This window comes from Myotis davidii, unplaced genomic scaffold (assembly GCF_000327345.1).
Source record: "Myotis davidii unplaced genomic scaffold, ASM32734v1 scaffold1572, whole genome shotgun sequence".
Taxonomy (NCBI): Eukaryota; Metazoa; Chordata; class Mammalia; order Chiroptera; family Vespertilionidae; genus Myotis; species Myotis davidii.
Window position 1 is genome coordinate 50,074 of NW_006285041.1, and position 9,236 is coordinate 59,309.

Genomic DNA, 9,236 nt, shown 5'->3' on the forward strand with positions numbered 1-9,236 from the left:
AGCAGTCGGGAGCTTGAGACACCCTCCCGATTGAAAAAGATAACCATGTCCTCAGTTGCCAGCCCTTTCCACGTGCTCCTCCGTACCTCTGCACTTTACTTCCCCACCTCCTCTGAGTCTCAGTGTGCTTTTCTCTTTCTTTCTAGTTGTAGAATTTCCACTCAGCCAGCCCTCCTGTGGTTCTGGATGATGTCCGTTTTGTCTTTTAGTTGTATTTTTGAATTTGTGTGTTTTGTTTGTTTTTATCAATGTCATTCAAGTCAAAGTTCAGCCGTTTAAATGCTAGCATTTTAACAAAAATAGTTCAAACACTTTCACAAAAAGGTTCAAAAGTATTGTGATTTTTTTTTTCTTTCATATGCTTTCTTTCCAAGATGGGCTCTTTGGTCAGCAAGTCCTTTCAATGGGATTTTAGCTAGTTATTCTTGAAACCTGGCCTTTTTATTTCCCCTCTTTCACCACTTCTAACAATGAGTATATTTTAATGACCCTTTTAAAACTTAATCTCACCTTCAGCTGATGTGTTCTGTAGTCACAAGCCCTGCTCCTTGGCCTCTGGCCATTCTGTGGATGCTTTGCATTACTTAACCTCCACCCCAAGATGAGGTCCAGCTCTGACCTTGGATCTGGTACTACATTCCCTGATGGAGCAGAAAAGAGTCTTGATTTTCAATAAGTAACCAGAATGTTTACTGGAGTGACCATCTACTGGTTCTGCGGAAGGTTAGCCTAGAGGTAAATCATTTGAGTTCATGTTTTATGTCAATTGCTGCAGGCAAAATTAGGGAATTTTTTTTTATTTGTTTTTAGGCGCTCATAAACAGTTCTTTACAATGCAAATGCTGGCTATAACTCCAACATATTTTCCTACTTTTGCAATTGAGCATGTTCACTATTTTACACAGGAAGCTATCATTATTAATTAAATGTATAACAATGTGTATAATTTTTCCAATGTGCTAGTTGTACAGAGGGCTATTGATTCCCAGAGTAAAACAACCCCAATTCAGCCTCTCTCACCTCTGGTACAATATTTTAAATGAAAGCTAAAGAATTGACAGTAGTAAAGGAGGAAAAAATAAAATAAGGTGAGATTAATTATCTATAGTAGTTCTCTGAAGAATATATCCCCTACATTGCAAGTTATGAAAGTTTTAAGTAAATAAGTTACCATCCTGTATGTGCAACTCATACAAGAAAATAATGAGGTAATAAAATGCAACATAAGAGAGAAGCTATAATCTTGAAAATTGTTTACAGTATTTGGCATAACAATAGGCATTAAAAAGCTTTGGAGAATTGATGGCATGTCTCTAGCATTAATCAAAGGAGAGAGACATTGTATTTAGCAAATCAGAGAATTTTAGCAACTAGAAAGATGTCCTTTTCTCACACAGGATCACTTATCTTGATTCTTTACTGTGCTGGGTACTACAAGTTTCTCTGTGTAGGTCCACCTTGGGCTGAGAAGTAGCCTTGGGCAGAAAGAGTACCAAAGTCTTTATTGAGAGATACCAAGTATATATAGCATTGGACCCGAAAGGTGATGTGAGGGCAGAAATAGAACATTTGAAACTGGGGTGGAGCCAGTGGTCCAGAACCAACTTCATGTGTTGAGTAGCCATGGACTACCCTTCATATGCAATACCCTTCATATGCATATGAAGCTCAAAAAAATGGGTGTTCTCCACCTCCATTTCTTTTTACTTCATTCTAAAAAAATCAGTCTTCATATCAATATGATAAAGCCATATTTGACCAGAATAATGAATAAAAATGGTTAATTTAATGACTTTGTAGTAATTCTGATAAGATATAGTATGTTGTATATCTTTTAACCTAATCTTCACAAATCAGAATCACTAGGATAAATGTTAATGTTTAATAATAAAGAATAGAGCATAGAAAAGTGAAATTATGGTAAGATTTAAGATCAGATTGAGCTGGATTTGAATCATGAGTTAACTTAGATAAGTTTTTTAACCTTTAGGCTTTGAGACCTCAGTTAATAATTGAATACTGATCTCTTAGGACAATTTGTGAAGATTAAGTTAAACATACTAAGAATTTTCTTCTTCCATCATGTTGACATACCCTTAGTGCATACTGGGGGTATATAGAGTTTACACTCTGGAATGGTAAATTTTTTTATCAACTTGACTAGATCATGGGACACCAAGATATTTAGATATTTCTGAGTGTGTTTGTGAGGGTGTTTCTGGAGAGATTAGTATTTGACTCTGTAGACTGAGTAAAGCTGATTGCCCTCACCAATGTAGATGGGCATGATCCAATCTGTCAAGGGTCTGAATAGAACAAAACAAAAAATGAAAAAATAGAACTCACTCTCAGCTTGATGCCATCTCCTCTCTGGGTTCTCAAGCCTTTTGACTCCAACTAGAACTATACTACTGGCTTTCCTGAGCCTCAAGCTCACAAGATAGCAGCTCATAACCATGTGAGCCAATTCCTTATTATCAATACACTAGTGGCCCGGTGCACAGATTTGTGCACACTGAAAGGAAATTAATTAGAAGAAATATTTTAATATCGTTATTTGCCCTTTCTCTATAATAGAAGTGTCAGAGATGAAAAAAATTAATAAAATGTATATGAAAATAATATGTAAATTGATTAATAAATAAACAATAACAACATGATATAATGACAACAAAGACATGATATAAAAACAATAAAAATATGATATGAAAACAACAAAAACATGATATAAAAACAACATTGATAAAAAACAAATAACTGATAAATTGATTAAACTTATTCTAATATCTCCCAGTATACCACGTTAAGAGTAAAAACACTCTTAAAACATTCTGTGGATGACACCAGCTTCTTTTGGCTTCAGAGGTACATTGTGCCAATAGTTGGTCTTCAGACATATTCTGTCGATGAGACCACTTTCTTTCAGCTTCAGAATGTCAACAAAAACAACCAAATTCACCATCAACAATGACAGATTGAAACACACGTGTGCGATTGGCGCCAGCGAGAGCTTTATATGTATCGCACATGCACAAGTCAACATTTATTTTTTAATTGCCAGTGCACGTCATATGTACTGGCCAGTTGGACAGTCGGACGGATGGACAGTTGGTCACTTAGCCTTTTATATACAGAGAGATATAAACATAGTTGACAGTTCACCCTTGAACAACACAGGGGGTTAGGGTGCAGTCAATATCTGCATATAATTTAAGTTGGCCCTCCACATATGCGGATTCCCAAACTTGGACCGAAAATGCCTTTTAAAAAAATATATTTTTATTGATTTCAGAGAGGAAAAGAGAGGGAGAAATAGAAACATCAACAATGAGAGAGAATCACTGATCAGCTGCCTCCTGCATGCCCCCCACTGGGGATTGAGCCCGAGCCCACAGCCAGGGTATGTGACCTGACTGGGAATTGAACCATGACTTTCTGGTTCATAGGTTGATGCTCAACCACTGAGCAACACTGGCTGTGTGAAAATATTGTTTTTGATGTGTAGTTGGTTGAATCTGTGGTTGCAAAATCCAGGGATATGGAGGGCCCACTGTATATTTACTGAAAAAAAAAATCCACATATAAGTGGACCCACGCAGTTCAAATTTATGGTGTTTAAAGGTCAACTATACATGTATTGGTTCTTTTCTCTGAAGAACCCTAATACACCCCTTCTTCTACCAAATAGACTTTGAGTTCAAATGTCTACTTTTCCTATATTTCTTTAAGACGTCAGTTATCTCTTCTTCTTTCTATCAATATAACTGACTGTAGATTCTTCTCTGATCAAAAGACCTCCATAGATAGAATTGGGAACATGTATTTTTCACTACACACAGCTCTTTTTACTTACTTCCCATGTCTAGGCTTTATTCTGAATAAATAATTATTGGAATTGAGTTTTTAGATACATTCATATCTAAAGAACAACCCAACAGAAAAGGCACATAACTGTCTTTCCTCCTTCTTGTTCAACTTTCAGCCCTCACATAGTACCACATATTTACCCTTCTAAATCAGTTTCCTGTGATTTAAATTAGCATAAATCAGTTCCTCAGGGCCTAACCACCCCTAAGTTTTTGGAAACTGCAAAACTCTACACCAAGCCACAAACTATGAAGATTTCTTCAAGGGGTTGCATCCAGTGTGACCCAACCTAAAACATTCAGTGGGTTTCATATTATAAAAATCATAACACAAGTTTTTGTGAATAAGTGATCTCAAGTTATTTTCTATATAGAAGATATTCTAAGAGTCAAGTTTTCACATGCAAAGATTCAGCCTATATATTTATATTTCTTAATATGTTGCATACAAGGGATTTAATCAAAATATAAAGACTTTCCTGACCAACATCAAAGTAATTATATCCAAATTGAATTCATTAGAAATATGATGGAATTGTCCACTCTGAAGCTCTTTTTAAATAGATCTAATTAAAAGTATTTATACACAGTACTTTTTAAAGCCAGATATTGTTGATCGGTAAAAAACTCTTCTAGTCAGATGATTCTCTGAAAATCCAGACTAGTGTGTTATTTTCATACATTTTGATAGTGTTATTTCTTGGCTTTTATAGAAGAAAAAAATTAAAGGAAATTGGCCTTTAGCCTAAGAGAAGAAACAAGATTTTATTCTTATTGTGGTTAAAGAAGTTGTTCCTATTGTGGTGGGGTGGATGGGAGAGAGGGAACAAGCTAAATATTCTAGGTTACCTACTATGGACTGAACGTTTGTGTCTTCACTCCCACCCCCACCCCCAATTCATATCTTGAAATCCTAACCCCCAATGTGTTGGTATTGGTATTAGGAGATGGGCCTTTGGGGGGTAATTAGGTCACAGGGGAAGAGCCTACATGAATGGGATTAGAGCCCTTACAAGAAGGCAGAGAAGAGTTTGCTTTGTACCATGTGAGGAATCAGAAAGATAGCCATCTGCAAGCCAGGAAGAGAGCCTTCATCAGCCCCTGGGTCCACCAGCACCTTAAGCTTGGACTCCCAGCCTTCAGAACTGTGAGAAATAAATGTTTGTTATTTAAGACACTCAGTCTTTTATTTTCAGTTATAACAACCTGAACTAAGACACTATCCATGGATTTATTGTAGTTGTTGTTTTCTTGTACCCTAACTTTGCAAAGGGGGCATGTAGTAATGGGTTCTCAGACTAGAAGACTATTCAAATTTATAGAAAATCATTAAAATTTTGCTAGCAGCAGTGCATAATTATGCGAATGTGTACGGGCTTTTACACATATAGCTTTGTCATTAATACTGTTAACTAGAATCTTATTTAATTCTTAAAATGGAAATGTCAATTATGACTTTGTTTTTGGCTTATATTTCTTTAAAGCCATTTCACCTTTTAGTGCATCTCACATCAACATATCAATCTCTTTTTTAGGTATACCAACAATACTATGAAATAAATGTATGCTACTCATATGTAGAACCACAACCCACAATGAAACTTTTACAGTGACATTCCTTAAAAATACACTGTTTGCTCAGAATGACCTTTGAACAAAGTCCTTTTAATGGCTGCATCATTCTGGAAACCAATAAGAATTAATTTCTAAATACTACAAATGGAATAAGAGGAGAGCTATGAGAGACTATGGTTCCAAATTAATTCCTTGCTTTAAATTTGCTTTTTAATTTATTTTCCAGATTTCTTTCTTCTTTCATCCCATTATAATGATGCTTTGTTTTAGATTGCTCATTTTCTCGTGTGAAGTGAAGATGTAAAATACATCTTAGGGTTAAAAAACCTGGGCTCAAACCATGGGTGTCCCACTCTCTGTCTTACTTTGAGTTGAATTATTTTACCTACTCCTGTCCAGATTTTTCATCTCTAAATTAGAGAAAATGGTGATGCCCATCTCACAGTTATTACAAAGATTAAATTAAATGGTCCACATAAAAATTCTGTAAAATCTAAGGCATTGTATAAATGCTAAAATATTTTGAGGTTTTACTACACTTATTACTTAAAATATTAATATTTTAAAAGCAATGTATAGTATCACAGTGAACTATGAGATTCAGAACTACTTGGCATAGTTATTAGAGTAAAATAAAGAATCCGCTTGCAAACTGAGTTGCTATTCATCTCATGTCAGCATCAATGTTTCCCCCACCTGGGTTTCAGCATATTACAAAGCATAGTAAAATGTTCAGTACATCCTGTTGGAATCAACTCCCCATGCGTTATTTAATAAATTCCCTTCTTTTTACTCAACTTCAGTTCTTTTCAGTCTTCCTGTACCATTCTTCTTGTTTCACATTATGTAGGTTATTTTTGCACACACACATGTACACACACACACACACACACATATCCTAAGGACTAAGAAAAATGCCCATAGCACTTTCCATCTAAGAAATGCATAGGCCTTCTGTAAAGATAGTAATGGTCATCATACAGTATTGTCTACTTTGAATGTTTTCTCATCATTTTATCATGCATGTCTGCCTAGTTTAAAATCACAGGGTAGGAACTCTAATTCTATTTATAAATCAAGGACCGAGCATTGTTGTTCAATAAATGTCAAGAAGCAACAGCATCCATGTGAGCTGAATAGGTGGAAATTACTTCTGTCTATTGCAAGTTGAAAATAAAATAGGTACTTTACAATATTCAAAGCATTCTAATATTGATTATCTCATTTGTCCATCACAGTGACTCTACGGAGAAGCTACAGAGCCTCCTTGTATGGAAGCAGACAGTGAGGCTAGAGGTTAAATGCCTGTCCCAGGCCCCTCTGCAAGCCAGCAGCACAGCCAGAGAGGAATCTGCACCAGCAGAATCTCTGCCTCATGCTCTTCTCAAATGACGCCACAGGAGCGTCATAGCAATAACCAAGGTGGTTCTGTGAACATGTCAAGAAGCATGTCTAACCCTAACCGGTTTGGCTCAGTGGATAGAGCGTCAGCCTGCAGACTCAAGGGTCCCGGGTTCGATTCCGGTCAAGGGCACATCCCCAGTAGGGGGTATGTAGGAGGCAGCTGATTGATGTTTCTCTCTCATTGATGTTTCTAACTCTCTATCCCTCTCCCTTCCTCTCTGTAAAAAAATCAATAAAATATATTTTTTTAAAAAAGCATGTCTACTTTCTTTCCTTTGTGTTTCAGCACTTAGCTCTGACTTGGCCCACAGAAGTGCTTCATAAATAGTTGTTTAATTAATTAATTAATTAATTAACTAATTGTATGGATATCTTATCAACAGGACTCAAGAATCCATGGCAAGTCCTGATATTCTTGTCATGTAGGCTGCTGCTCAACCCATGAAAACCACTCTATCTTGATAATTTTTTATTTCATTTAGTAAAACTTGTGATGCCAGTTTTCAATATCACTTTCCAGTCATATCTTTCTTCCAAGAAGTTGCTACCTCTGTTCCATAGCTCATTGCCAATTCTCTATGAAGCTCAACTATAACCTGCAAAATGTAGTAAGTGGAAGAGCCTTACAAAGTTCAAGCTTAACCTTTCATTTCACTAAGAAAATGTGTGATGTGTTTACTGCTAAAATCTTCTGGGTTTCCCAGAATGCAGATACTAATATCAGGACACACATGACTTGCAACTGAGAGCCTGCTATTAATGTTCTCTCGTTCGTGCTAATGGCATACGAGTTTGGAGATATTTGTGTGCTATATTGAGCTTTGAAACATCTTGGGCACACAAGCTGGATTGTGCAATAAGAGAGCTGGGGAATAGTAGAGAGTAATGAAGGGAAGGGTGTGTATTTCTCAGTGGCTACTTTCCTTAGGTGTGGCAGGAAACAAGCAGTATTCTTATTAGCTAGACGAGATTTGAGCTGAAAGTATCTAAATATCAACCAGTATCAAAATATCAACCAGTCCCATTTAAAGTAAAGCATAGAAAAATTCTTTTAGGTGTTACTCAAGTAGGGGAGTTTGTTTTTATTAATATGCGTGAACAAATGAATGGCCTAGATTTAGAAGCAACATAATGCCTGGCCCTTTGATGTTCTACAATATATTTCATTGTACTTAAGAATATTTTCTACAATATTATTTTTGTTAAAATGTAGATGCTTTTTAAAGACATTCTATTCATTCTCTAATAATTATGTTTAAAAATAATTATCAATAGCTAATTTTTATTGTTGCAAATCCAGATTTTTATATAAATCTGAAGTTGTTTAAGGGCTCACCTATGCGCTGAGTTAATTTTTATTCAGATATTGGGCATCTCCTACATTTCAGGCATTGTGATAGAATATACCAATCACTTCCTGTGGGGCATGCATTATTCACCTCACTTTTTATACATGACAAAGCCTGCTCCAGAAAGGTAAGTAAGTTCCCAAGGTAAGAAAACTAATAAATGCTAGTATCTATCTAGGAATCCAGACCTGTCTTTCTCCAAGACCCATGCTTATTCCAATATATCATGTGGCCTCTCAAATTTTAAAACCATCAAGTTTTATATAGATATATGTACTTGCAAACTTACATGCACACAAGCAGAGTAGGATTCTTTCCTTTTCAAAAATAGCCATGAAGTGTGTCACCCAAGAACCACCCTCTCACAATCTGGGACCCCTCAGGATGTTGGAGAGCCGGTTTCAGCTGATCCCCGCAGGCCAGGCCTAGGGACCCTGCTCATTCTGCAGATGCCCTTTGAATCAGTGCTGCCCCAGGTGCGGCCTCTGGGGAGGGACCGTGGGATGTTGGCTCCAGGGTATGTCCGGCCCATCTCGCCCAGTCCCACCCCACCGGCCACCTTCTAATTAATTTTTTTTTCAATATGCACGAATCCATTCACCGGGGCACTAGTCTACACTAATAAAAGAGAAAAATGGTAATTGGCATACGACGCTACCCTTTTCATTGGCTAATCAGGGCTATATGCAAATTAACTGCCAACTAAGATGGCAGTTAACTGCCAACAAAAATGGCAGTAAATTGCATATGTAGGCACAATGCAGGGAGGCCAAAGGGAAAGCAGGAAGAAGCCCACTGCCACTGACAGTGATCGGAAACCCAGCGGGGAGCTAAGAGCTGGGGGGCAGCCATGATCAGAGAATCAGGAGCCATTGCTGCCCTGGCCAGTGATAGCAGGAAGTAGGGGTGGAGCCAGCGATGGGAGCTGGGCACGGTCGAAGCTGGCAGTCCCAGGAGCTAGGGGTCCCTTGCCTGGGCCTAAAGCGAAGCCCAAGATCGTGGGGCCGCTGCAGCTGCGGGTCCCCACTTCCCTGGCCGGACA

The 9,236-nt window shown here is 37.4% G+C and overlaps 1 long non-coding RNA gene across 1 annotated transcript in view; it reads left to right on the forward strand.

Annotated features, from left to right (window-relative positions):
• Window positions 1–3,956: 3,956 nt before the first annotated feature.
• The window catches only part of LOC107181772, a 15,842-nt gene continuing 10,562 nt past the window's right edge, over window positions 3,957–9,236 (forward strand). The window contains exon 1 of the long non-coding RNA XR_001512479.1: window positions 3,957–3,969. This is a non-coding gene — a long non-coding RNA (uncharacterized LOC107181772). The remainder of the gene's footprint in view (window positions 3,970–9,236) is intronic.